Source organism: Benincasa hispida, chromosome 1 (genome assembly GCF_009727055.1).
Source record: "Benincasa hispida cultivar B227 chromosome 1, ASM972705v1, whole genome shotgun sequence".
NCBI lineage: Eukaryota > Viridiplantae > Streptophyta > Magnoliopsida > Cucurbitales > Cucurbitaceae > Benincasa > Benincasa hispida.
Genome location: NC_052349.1, coordinates 80,436,973 through 80,449,995, shown reverse-complemented (window position 1 = coordinate 80,449,995; position 13,023 = coordinate 80,436,973).

Here is a 13,023-nt window from a genome sequence, read left to right as displayed (position 1 = left end):
AATCTTGGGCCTGGGGCATTACATAGAAGGCGGAGATGGGTGAAGAGAGAAGATGCCGGAGGATTTTTCTTAGTCAGCTCGAGAGAGTGCCGAGAAGTGTTGAGAACGGAGAGAGGGTCGACTCTTGAAAAAGAAAGATTATTTTTTTGGACAGAGTAGAGAAAAATGCTGTGTAAAAGCCTTGGGAAGCAAGACATTGCTACCAGGCTCCCTATCCTTACTTCCCATTGTCATTATGTATTCTGATTTCATTTATAAAACGAAAACTGCATCTCTACATCTGTTCACTCTCTTTACATTACGCATGAGTAACTAAACTTCCGAATGGGTTGAGAAGCACTTAGCTAGCATGACCTAAAATTTTCATTATATGCGATTATCTTGTCTTATGCATGCATCCATCACCCCTTTAGAGTTGCTCAAGAGAGAGTCTAAAGAAAGAACCTAGGCTTGAGAGAGCTAGGTTAGAATCTAGGCTTGAGAAAGTTAGATTAGGACCGTATAAGCAAGAGATAGAAACTTAGAGATAAGTTCTGTTTGCTAACATGCATCGCATGCACCCTAGAAATAAGTTATGGTAGTATACGGTTACCTTGTGTATGTGTGTGTCATTCATCATCGCATAGACAAGAATAGAGGCTTAGACATAAGTTCTATAGACATCATTGTATACATCACATGCGTCCTGAAACTAGGAGCTGTAGCATTTGCATTGAGAGATGTTTGCTATTGTATGTGTGTAGCATGATCGTATATCATGAAGGCAATCTTAGGAAGTGTTAGCTAAATCCCTTCTCAACCCATTCCCTACATACTCATTGTAACTTTCGTTGTTATTAACTCTTTCTCAATTCCACCGCATAGAGTCTATACCTTAAACAAACATACCAACCAATTCATTGTTTTATTTTTCACCACAAAGAAAATCTGAAATCACCGTCGCATACTGTCTGCACAACGCATACACCACCATCGCAATATACACCATTATTTCATCATATTCACAACGCATCAATATCATGTAGACCCAAACTTTCTAGATGACCCTCAAGCACTTTAGCCATGAGAGCCTTTATAAATAGGTTAGTAATGTTATGCTCCAACGCGATCTTCATGACAATCACATCACCTTGATGCATAATCTCCCAGATCAAATGATATTTCTGTTCTATGTGCTCTCCTCTTTGGTGACTCCTAGGTTCCTTAGAATTTTCCACAGCACCACTGTTATCACAATAAAGTGTGATGGGCAAAGAAATATTTGGAATAACTTCCAAATCAATAAGGAACTTCTTAAGCCAAACAACATCTTTAGCAGCTTCACTAGTAGCTACATATTTGGCTTCCATAGTGGAGTCCATGGTGCATCCTTGCTTGATACTTCGTCATACTATAGCTCCTCCATTCAGAGTGAACACTAACATTGATGTGGATTTCTGAGAATCCCGATCAGTCTGAAAGTCAAAGTCTGTGTATCCTGTAAGGATCAAATCCTTATCTCCATACACGAGCATATAATTCATCGTTCTCTAAAGATACTTGAGGATCGTTTTGACTGCCGTCCAGTGATCTAATCCTAGATTGGACTGATATCGACTGACAATCCCTATTGCATAGCAAATGTCAGGTTTAGTACATAACATTGCATACATAAGGCTACCAATAGTCGATGCACAGGGAATCCTCTCATTTCCTCAGCCTCTTGAGGAGTCTTAGGTCACTATTCCTTAGACAATACAATTCCATGCCTGAAAGATAATAAACCCTTCTTGGAATTGTGCATCGAATATCTAACAAGCATCTTGTCAATATACGATGCTTGAGACAAGGCTAACCTTTTGTTCTTACGATCCCTTATAATCTGGATTCCTAGAACAAACTGTGCCTCTCCCAACTCTTTCATTTGGAATTAGGCGGCTAGCTATTTCTTAACATCAATAAAAAAACCTACATCATTCCTAATGAGTAGGATATCAACCATATACAACTGAGCTCTTGATGATTTTCTTGTGACCGACAGTTGAACTCTCCTTACCGCAGATATATTATGTGTCCATCTTAACCAATTAGCATTCAAAAATGTAGTCTTGACGTCCATTTTGCATATCTCATAGTCATAATATGTGGTTATGGACAAGAGAATCACGATAGACTTTAACATGACAACAGGTGAAAAAGTTTCTTCATAGTCTACTCCCTCAACCTAGGTATAACCCTTTGCCACAACACTAGCTTTAAAGGTCTGTACCTTTCCATCTATACCTCTTTTTCTCTTGTAGATCCATTTACAACCTATAGATTTTACCCCATCAGGTTGATCGACAAGCTCTCAGACAGAATTGAAGTACATGAACTCCATTTCTTAATTCATGGCTTTAATCCATTCATCTTTGTCAACATCTTCCATTGCTTGCTTATAAGACAATGGGTCCTCAACACCATCATCAGATATGATATTTTAGGCTTTTGTTAAACCCTTGTAGCGTACAGGTGGGTTCATAACCCTCCCACTACGTCGAGGCAATCTCAACTCTTGAGATGGATGACTAGATGAACTGACATCAATAACCCTTGTTGATCTATTAGTTTCTTAAAAAACTCTTGTTGAAGCCTCAGCAATCTCATTAGAAATCTCATTTAAAACAAGTTTACTTCGTGGTTTATGATCCCTCATGTGGTCTTCTTCCAAAAAGGTACCGTTTGTCGATACAAATACTTTATTCTCACTTGGATCATAGAAGTACCCACCTCTCGTTTCCTTGGGGTAACCTACAAATAGGCACACTTTTGAACGAGGTTCCAACTTTTTGGGGTTTTCTATAAGCATATGGGCTGGACATCCCCAAATCCTAAAGTGTTGTAAGTCTTTTTTGAAACCCTAATTCCTATTTTCCCCTTCCTTGCATGTTGTAAATTGAATGTTGTGATGCATAATTTGTTCTAATTTTTTTATTCTGTGTAAAAATTAATATTGGAACGATCCACACTTTCACATAGGGCATTCACAGGTTCCTTCACACACGTCCAAACATATGTTTTGCTGTTGGAATAGTCAACAGATTTAAGTCCAATCCTGAATATAATCATTGGACTATCGTTAAGAACATCCTCAAGTATCTTTGAAGAACGATGGCCTATATGCTCCTATATGGCTCTAAGGATTTGATTTTTACAAGCTACATTGATTCTGACTTTCAGACCGATGTGGATTCTAGGAAATCTACATCGAGATCAGTATTCATTCTGAATGAATGTTCAATGTCAAGAATTTATGACGTTAGTTCAAGCTTAACCCAAAACAAAAAAAAAATTGTAAAATTTGCACAACTACTAATACTAACACGTAGATCACGGGATCGATCCTTAGGGAACCTATATTTATTGGGAAATCGAATTTTGAATTCCAATTGTGAGGCAGGGGGGGATTTGTTGGTTTCTGAAAAAAAAAGTAAAATTAAAACAAGAACTTGATATGAATTTTTGGTAATGAGATTAATGAGAGGAAAAGTTTCAAGAATTTCAATGGAAAAGAAATCTTGGGGTTTTTTTTTTTTTTTTTATGTAGATTAACCCAGTTCCATCATAAGCGTAAATGATTTCATTCAATTCAATTATTCCATAGTTCATTAAGGTTAAGCCCTAATGCCCTAATTAGCTAACTAACCTAAATTTGTCAATCAAAAGCCAATTAACCTAATTTGGTCAATTAACCTTAATTTAGTTCATAAATGCTTCCTAAAGACACTCCACATTTAATTCCTAAATTGCATGTATTTCATGGGTTTCTTTAACTATGACATTCGTGAAATTAAGAAGATTAAAATCAAGCATGATTAATATGAATGTTCTAAATTGGTAAATCTTTTCAAGAAAATAGAAAAAGAAGTCCAAATTTTCCATCAAAATCACTAGTTCTCGCAACCTAATTACAATTTTGCTATAGATCTATATAATTTTACATACAAAAATCATTTAAAATTGAGTTGTCAATTCAATCTTTAAAATATTTAATTGAAATTAACAGCAAAAACATTCAAGAACAACAAATTGCAAGAAGAAATTTAAAGAAAAGCCTCAAGAATTGATTAATCTAACATAATCCTCAAGAAAAGAACTTACCTACTCATGAAGTAATAAAATCCTTAAGAAATCCATTGAATCGTGCAATAAAATGTGCATGGATTGAAAGAATGATAAAAATTTCTCTAATAAAATACAGAGAATAGCTTTCTAATTCGTAAAATCTGTTATCTCTCTCTTGTTCTTCACTTCCCATTCACTCTTAATGAAATTCATTGAGAAACTGACTTTTAATTACTGAAGGTCGTAACGTTGCAACGCTTGGCATCAGCATCGCAATGCTTGCTTGCGCAAAGGCGTACGCACTCTTATTTTTTCTTCCGTCAATATACATAGTGTTGCAACACTTTGGGATAGCGTTGGAATGCTGCCCTATTTTGTAGAATATGATGCTTTCTGCTTCTAGCGTTGAAGCAACATTGGACCTTTGTAATTTTTTAGTATTGCTACTGATAGAGTAAAGATGCATAAAATGGAAGCTAACATAATCATTAAGCACTCTAATTACACTTAATTTGAGTAATAAGCATGACAAAATAAGTTTCAAAATAGAAAAGGGTTTCAACATTACAACCTTTGTAGAATTCCACTTAATCCTTGCAAGTTCCACAAAATTGACCTTCAATTTCTTCAGTAAACCACCAAGAGAATCTTCTCTACTATTCTCAGCCTTAGAATTGAGTGGTGGAACTCTGAATAGAGAGGGATTAAGATGGGTTTAAGAGAGCTTGAGAGTAAAAATGGTTTTTGCAGAAATTTCACAAATTTCAGATTGCATCATACTTCAACTTCATAAAATGGAGCATTTAACAAGTTGATACATGCAAACACTTGCTAATTCAGCAATTTGACACATCAAATTGCACTTAGAAAGTTTGCTAGGTCTTGAATTGTGGAAAAGTCTACTAAAATCCCATTTTGGGATAAATCCACTAAAAATGTCAAATTTTCAAATTTAAATTAATTAAATAAATTTAATTTAAGAAATAAATTAAATATAACTTACATTCAATTTAAAAAATTGAACTTCCTTTTAAATTTGAAATTAATTTTAATTTAATGAATTAAATAATAATTTAATATCAAATATTAAATTAATAATACACCTAATTTACACATGAATCCTTATTCACGTAATCAATATTTAAATATTTAGAACTCTCCAATTACATTTAAATATGAGAAAATTAAATGTTTAATTATATTAAATATAATTATCCAAACCCTAAAAACAGAATTTGAACATTTCAAATGGCAAACCCTAATTTCGAATTTGAACACTTCAAATTCGCTCAATATTCTAATCCAAGGTTCAATCTTTTACGAGCTAATAGAGGGAGCTTATGGACCTACAGATCATGAGCTCCAACGATTTGAGATTAATTGGTTAAACTTTTTAATTCAAATTAATCAATATTCGTTAACCACCAAGACACACCACTATAGCTCGATGGTTGCACTCTCCTCACTGTAGACATATTTCTATCCACTTGATTTAACCATAATCAGTAAGTCGATCCTTCACTGGTTGTTTGTAATAACAGCTGGGTTAAAAGTTGTTTTACCCCCGAGATTACATCTTGTTCCTTAAGTTCCACTGATTCTCTAATGAACAATTGGTTTGTGATCCAATGACCAAAAGAAGTCCTTATCGGGCCAATGAAAGGGTGAGGCCCTTGTTCAAGACCTAGAATCAGTACTTAAGATAACAACTACTCTACTATCCCTAAACACGTGTAGAAGTGAATTCCGTCTTGCACCCTATGTCCCCAGCTATCTACCCGGTCTTATTCCTGAAATGGGATGCTTATTGAGCTGGTGCTGTTGAGCCAACCCTCACCTGTGCAAATCTAAGGATAATCCCGAATAAACAGGAGTTCATAACTAGCTCAGAATTCAGGTCGAGTTACTTAGGTCATCGATTTGAAACAGACAGTCTTAAACAGTAAATACGTTATAAAGTATGAGTGACTTATTTCTTTGTCCTAGTCTTATACAAACTCCTTGCATAAGATGCCTCCACTCGCATGTCTCCATATGAACGATTCAGGATCACATCATTTGTACTAGATACAAAGTGGATTATATCCAATAGTGTTACCAGAATAAAGTACCTAACCTTATTCATATATATAGACCGTTTTGGCTATTTACTATCCATCTTTATGTCTCCACATAAAGCCCAAGTATTCATGTAATAGTCATGGATCTTAATTTATTGGATTTAGTCATTACAAGTGCAATTTACAGACTCAACAACAATTTTATTGAATAAATATCAATAACATCTTTATTGCAAATAGCATATATTTGACATTACAAATTATGAGTTTTAGGACATACAATCCAACATCAACGTTGCTTTAATGATGGCAAAACTGTAAATATATTGATTTCTTCTAATTAGGTATTTTTCTGGTTTTTGCTCCGTTTAGCTCCAAATTTCTTCTAATGACTCGAAGGTGCTCCAGGAACTACTTAACCCCTTCTCTAAAGAATGTACTTGGTATTTATAGGGCATCAAAGATGAAAGGTGGCTTCTCTCTCCTGGCTGTATAAATGGGACAACTTTAATTCCTGACTGATGCGCCAGATAATTGTCACCGATAAAGCTGGATGTACTTTGTGACCGTTATTGGCTGTCAACTTAATTTGGTTCCGACTGCTATCAGCTTTCTGTCCCATCGATCTTAATTGTCCTTTCATTCGGTTGCGCCCACCATGTTGCGATGATTCTTCTTGGGTGAATATTTTTTAGCGCGATCAACTCAAAGTCTTGCGGTGAAGTTGCGCTCGACCGATGAATTCCTATGATCGCAATCTCTGCAATGCGTTAATGCATATTCTGCACAAAAAATACAAAAATCAATAGTTCCAATGCACTGACGCACGCGACCGCAATATTATAGATTTTATGCTTAATAGATGCAATTTATCATTTTTTATCAACACAATCTAACATTGTTTAATAACTTAGCACTATGAGAATGTGCATTTCTACCTGTTATCACACCCCCAAATTTAAACAATGCTTGTCCTCAAGCATAAGCTAAGGATTCCTTTAACAAGTCCACCGCAAAGTTCTTTTCCTAGATTTCTCAAGGATACTTCATTCAAATCCTATATACTAGAATTTTCAAAAGGAATTTACTAAATTCTTGGAACATCGCACGATTTATTTCAAAAAGAAAATTTTCTACCGAGGTGACAAAGGATTTATCCTTGCACAAAAAATTTCTTTATTGCTATTTTTTTCTGACCTTGTTTTGATCCGAGTGCCTTGCCTTCATTTTGGCTTGCCCCCACGGGTGTCATGTGGACATCCAACTACGAGCAATGCATTCTTTCTCAGACTAAACTCATATCAATTTGGCATTGGAGATGCGGTCATTAATTTATGCGTTGATCCTAGTAACTTACTTTCGTTTTGGCTTGCCCCTACGTGTGTCATGCGGACATCCAACTATGGATAAGTGCCATTCACAACTTAACTCTTATCAACATAGGTTTCCCCTTTGCGTTGATAGTGGAGTTGTTATTCTAAAAAAAAATGTTTTTTTTAGAACCGAAAATAGCAAGGTCAAAAAATAAATACCTCACCCCCAAATTTAAAATGCGGCAATGTCCCCATTGCCAAAAGATTAAAATAAATTATGCGATATTCTAGAATACGTTGTAAAGAGAGTTTGAAAGAAAGCTAGCAAACCCCTAACTTCTAGAAATATTTTATGAGGTGACTATCTTAAGATTAAGTTGACTTTAATATATACGAAAGAAATAGAAGCATATTTTTCATTATTGAAATCTTACTTGTTAAAGAAACAGAATGCGGTAAACTACTAAATATTTATACTTGTTAATTGATTGCGGTAATAAAAAAGGATGTGATGATAAAACTTCGAAAAGAGAAATGCAATGTGATAGTGCAAAATTTGAAATAAAGATAAGGAAGAGTACACCCCCAAATTTTGCACTGTCGTCTGCATTGTGTTGACGCATCCATCCTTTCGGCGATCTTTCTTCTATGGGTTGCGGTGATGGAATAAAATGAATGCTTCTTCGTTTAACATCGCCGCAATCCAACGCCTCGATCATTGTAAGAAAAACAAAGAGAGGGTCAAATTATTTTAAACAAAAGAAAAATCGTTAACGCAAATTATTATTATTATTATTATTATTATTTTGTAGAAATAGAACTGAAAAACGAAAAGATAGTTGAAAGATAGTGAAGATTCTGAGTAGTGGAGAAAAGAGTTGAAGACTTGAAGTTTTCCAAAACTTGCATCCCTAAGAAATTGTGATCATGTGACAATGCAGGGACCACCTACTTCCTTCTCTATTCAAAGTTTCTTAGTTCAATGTAGTCGACTTGGCGATGTCAGTCTTCTCCATGATATACCTTTACTCTCTGCCCATTGACTTTGAATATGTTGGTACCGTTGTCATTTGATAATTCCATCGCGCCATGCGGAAGTACTTGTTGAATTATGAACGGTCCCGACCAACGAGACTTTAGCTTTCCCAGGAAGAGTCGTAGACGTAAATTGAAAAGCAAGACTTTCTGTCCCACTTGGAGGTTCTTGCCTCATATGCGTTGATCATGCCAACGCTTGGTGCGCTCCTTATAAATTTTTGCATTTTCATATGCGTTGTTCCTCCATTCTTCTAGCTCGACCAATTGCATTTTCCGCGCTTCCCCTGCTTCCTTTAGATCGAAATTCAGTTTTTTGATTGCCCACAATGCTTTATATTCCAGCTCCAAGGGCAAGTGACACGCTTTGCCGAATACCAACGCATAGGGGGAGATGCCTATAGGTGTTTTAATTGCAGTCTGGTATGCCCATAATGCCTCATCAAGCTTCATTGCCCAATCTTTTCGTGAAGGTTTGACTACCTTCTCAAGTATTGATTTAATTTCTCAATTTGACACTTCAGCTTGGCCATTCGTTTGCGGATGGTATGCGGTGGCCACTTTGTGGAGGATGTTGTAGTTGCGCAGCAGCTCCTTTATATTGTGGTTGACAAAGTGTGATCCTTCATCACTTATGATGGCACGGGAAGTTCCAAAACGCATGAAAATATTTTTCTTCAGGAACTGGGAGACTACTGCTGCATCACTTACGGTGCATGCAATTGCCTCTACCCACTTGGAGACATAGTCAACGACTAATAAAATATAGTGTTTACCGTTTGAATGAGGGAATGGTCCCATGAAATCAATCCCCCATACGTCGAATAGTTCCAGCTCCAAGATAGTATTCATCAGCATTGCATTCTTCCATGAAATGTTGCCAATGCATTGACACCGATCACATTTCATTGCGTAGTCAACAACATCCTTGAATATTGAAGGCAAAAAGAATCCACTTTGCAAAACTTTGGCTACAGTACATTGTCCTCCAAAGTGCCCTCCATAAGGTGAATGGTGGCACTGTGACAATATGCATTGCTGAGCAGCATCCGGTATGCATAATTGAATGATTTGATCTGCACCTCTTGTATACATATTCGGCTCATCCCAATAGTAGCGTTTGCATTCATTCTTGAGTTTCTTCCATTGATGGTAGGTGTAACTTTAGGAAATTGTTCACAGACCAAATAGTTAACGATGTTCGCATACCATGGCAATTTTTCTATGCGAAACAGCTGTTCATCCGGTAACACGACACTCATTTCAGATTCATTATGGTCAACCTCAGAATTTTCCAGTCTGGACAAGTGATCCGCAACTTGATTCTCTGTCCCCTTTTGATCAATTATCTCGATATCAAATTTTTAAAGAAGGAGAACCCATCAGATCAATCTCGGCTTTGCATCCTTCTTTGTCATCAAATATTTGATTGTCGAGTGATCAGTATGAATGAGTACCTTGGTTCCTAACAAGTATGCGCGGAATTTTTCCAACAAAAAAATCACAGTCGGGAGCTCTTTTTTAGTGGTGGTGTAATTAAGTTGAGCAGGGTTCAGGGTTTTACTCGCATATGCGATGGGTGCAAAATTGTTTTCTTCTTTTGCGCTAACGCAGTTCCCATCGCATACCCACTTGCATCGCACATGATTTCGAATGCCAATGTCCAATCCGGCACAATTAAGACGGGTGCAATAATCAGCACATCCTTTAGAATTAGAAATGCGTTGAGGCAACTGTTGTCAAATTCAAACTTTCTGTCTGCCTCTAGTAACACACTCAATGGTCTTGCTATCTTAGAAAAGTTTTTAACGAATCTTCTGTAGAATCCAGCATGCCCCAGGAAGCTTCGTATTGCCTTCACGTTGGTTAGAGGTGGAAGTTTTTCAATTGCGTCAATCTTTGCTTTGTCCACCTCTAACCCTTCTCTAGAGACCTTATGCCCTAACACTATACCTTCTGTCACCATGAAGTGACATTTTTCCCATTAAGCACCAAGTTCGTCTCTTCACATCTTTTCAGAATTTTTTCCAAATTGGCCAGGCAGACTTCATAAGTGTTCCCATATACGGAGAAGTCATCCATAAACATTTCTACTGAGTCCTCGAGAAAATCTGAAAAGATTGCCATCATGCACCTCTAGAACATGCTTGGCGCATTGCAGAGGCCGAACGGCATGCGGCAGAAAGCGAATGTCCCATATGGGCAGTGAATGTGGTCGTGTCTTGGTCTTCAAGAGCTATCATGATCTGGTTGTACTCGGCATATCCATCCAAGAAACAGTAAAAATCATTCCCTACTAATCTGTCCAGCATTTGATCGATGAATGGCAGAGGGAAATGATCCTTCTTTGTGGCCGCATTCAATATGCGGTAGTCCATACAGATGCGCCATCCAGTGATGGTCCTCTGCGGTATTAATTCATTTTTCTTGTTGGGGACTACCGTCATTTCGCCCTTCTTCGGCACATATTGCACGGGGCTGACCCACGTTCTATCTGTAATGGGATAGATAATGTTCGCATCTAGCCACTTGATGATCTCTTTTTTGACGACCTCTTTCATCGCAGAATTAAGTCTGCGTTGATTCTCAATGGTTGCATTGTGATCATCCTCAAGACGAATGTGGTGCATGCAGTACGCGGGGCTAATTCCTTTGATATCAGCGAGCGTCCAGTCGANCGTTGATTTTCAATGGTTTCTTTGTGGTCGTCCTCAAGACGAATGTGGTGCATGCAGTACGTGGCGCTAATTCCTTTGATATCAGCGAGCGTCCAGTCGATTGCTCACACATGCTTTTTGAGAATGCTCATCAACGCATTCTCTTGATCTGCGTTAAGTGCGGAGGAAATTATCACTGGCAGCTTCTCATTCTGCCCCAGAAATGCGTACTTCAGGTGTGCTAGTAGGGTTTTTAGTTCAAGGGTTGGTAGCTCCACGAGAGAAGGTTGCGTTATTTTACTTTCTTCCTTTGTCTCTTCTTCTTGTGTTGCGATCGATCCTTTTTCTTTGTGCGTTTTTGCTATGATCGCATTACAGGCAGCTACGGATGCGTCGGCATCCTCTTCTTTTTACTCTTCATCAGAATTTTCTTCTTCAATCAAATTCAATACATCTTCCGAATCTTGCAGGTTTTCCTCATCAGGAAATTTCATGACACGAATTATATTAAATTTGAGCGTATGTCCATTTATGCTCAAAGTGATCTCGCCTTTGTGCACATCAATTTGAGCACGACTTGTTGATAGGAAAGGTCGCCTCAAAATGATGGGCACATCTTTATCGGCCTCATAATCTAAGATGATGAAGTCAGCTGGCAAAATAAATTTATCAATTGTGATCAGCACGTCCTTCACCTTACCCTCTAGATGAACCAAAGATCTGTCGGCCAGTTGAAGAGGCACGGATGTGGGCACAAGTTGCCTCACATTTAGTTATCGAAAGATTGACAGTGGCATCAAATTTATGCTGACCCCCAAGTCACACAAGGTTTTCCCAATATAGAGTCCTCCTATGGACCAAGGAATAGTGAAGCTCCCAGGATCGCTCATCTTTGGTGGGATAATAGATTTGGAACTTTGCGTTAATGCCACTGTGGCAAATTTTCCAGCGCCTCTTTTCTTGGTTACCATATCCTTCGGAAACTTGGCATAGGCAGGCATTTCCTCAATCGCTTCACTGAAAGGAATGTTAACATGTAATTGCTTTAATATAGATAGGAAGCATTGGTACTGTACCTCTTCATTTTTCTTCTTCTTTAGCCTCTAAGGGAAAGGTGGTAACTGGACTCTCACGGTTCCTGTTTCATTTGACTTTGAGGTTAACGCAACCTCAGGTTCTACTGCTTCATTTTCCTTTTCTTCTTCTTGCGTCACCACAATTGTAGGTTCAGCGGCGATGGAGGTTGATCTGTTCTGCTCCTTCTTTTCTCCCTCCACAGTCTTTCCACTGTGCAATGTCACAACTTGACATTGCTCCTTACCTGAACCTCCTGGGTTGCGTGGAAGCTCAGTTGAACTTGGTAGCGCCCCTTGTGGTCTAATTTTGAGCTCATTTGCAATCTAGCCCATTTTCAATTCAAGGTTGCGAATGGACGTAGCCTGACTTTGAAGCACCGTCTCATTTTTCTCTATACATTGCATCAATAGGCCTTCTAGGGAAGAAGATTGTGGTGGTTGTTGTGAGCTACTTGCTTGGTTGCTCTATTCACCGTTGCTGGCATTGAAAGAACCTGGTGGCCTTTTTTTTTGTGCCACAGATGAAAACTTTTGTTTGTTGATTCTTCCAAGCAAAGTTTGGGTGGTTTTTCCACTCGAGGTTGTAGGTGTTGGAAAAGGGGTTGTTCTTTTACAAAATATATACTGACTGTGGGTTTGTGGAACAATCCTCCATCGCATGCCCATCACTGCAAATCCACACCTGCGGTGTTTTACTTTAATGTGTGATTTGCCACCTTGCGGTGTGGGACTGCGAATCATCATTCCTTGAATCAAATTCCATCATTGTTTGGTCATTTGTTCTACAATGAAACCAATA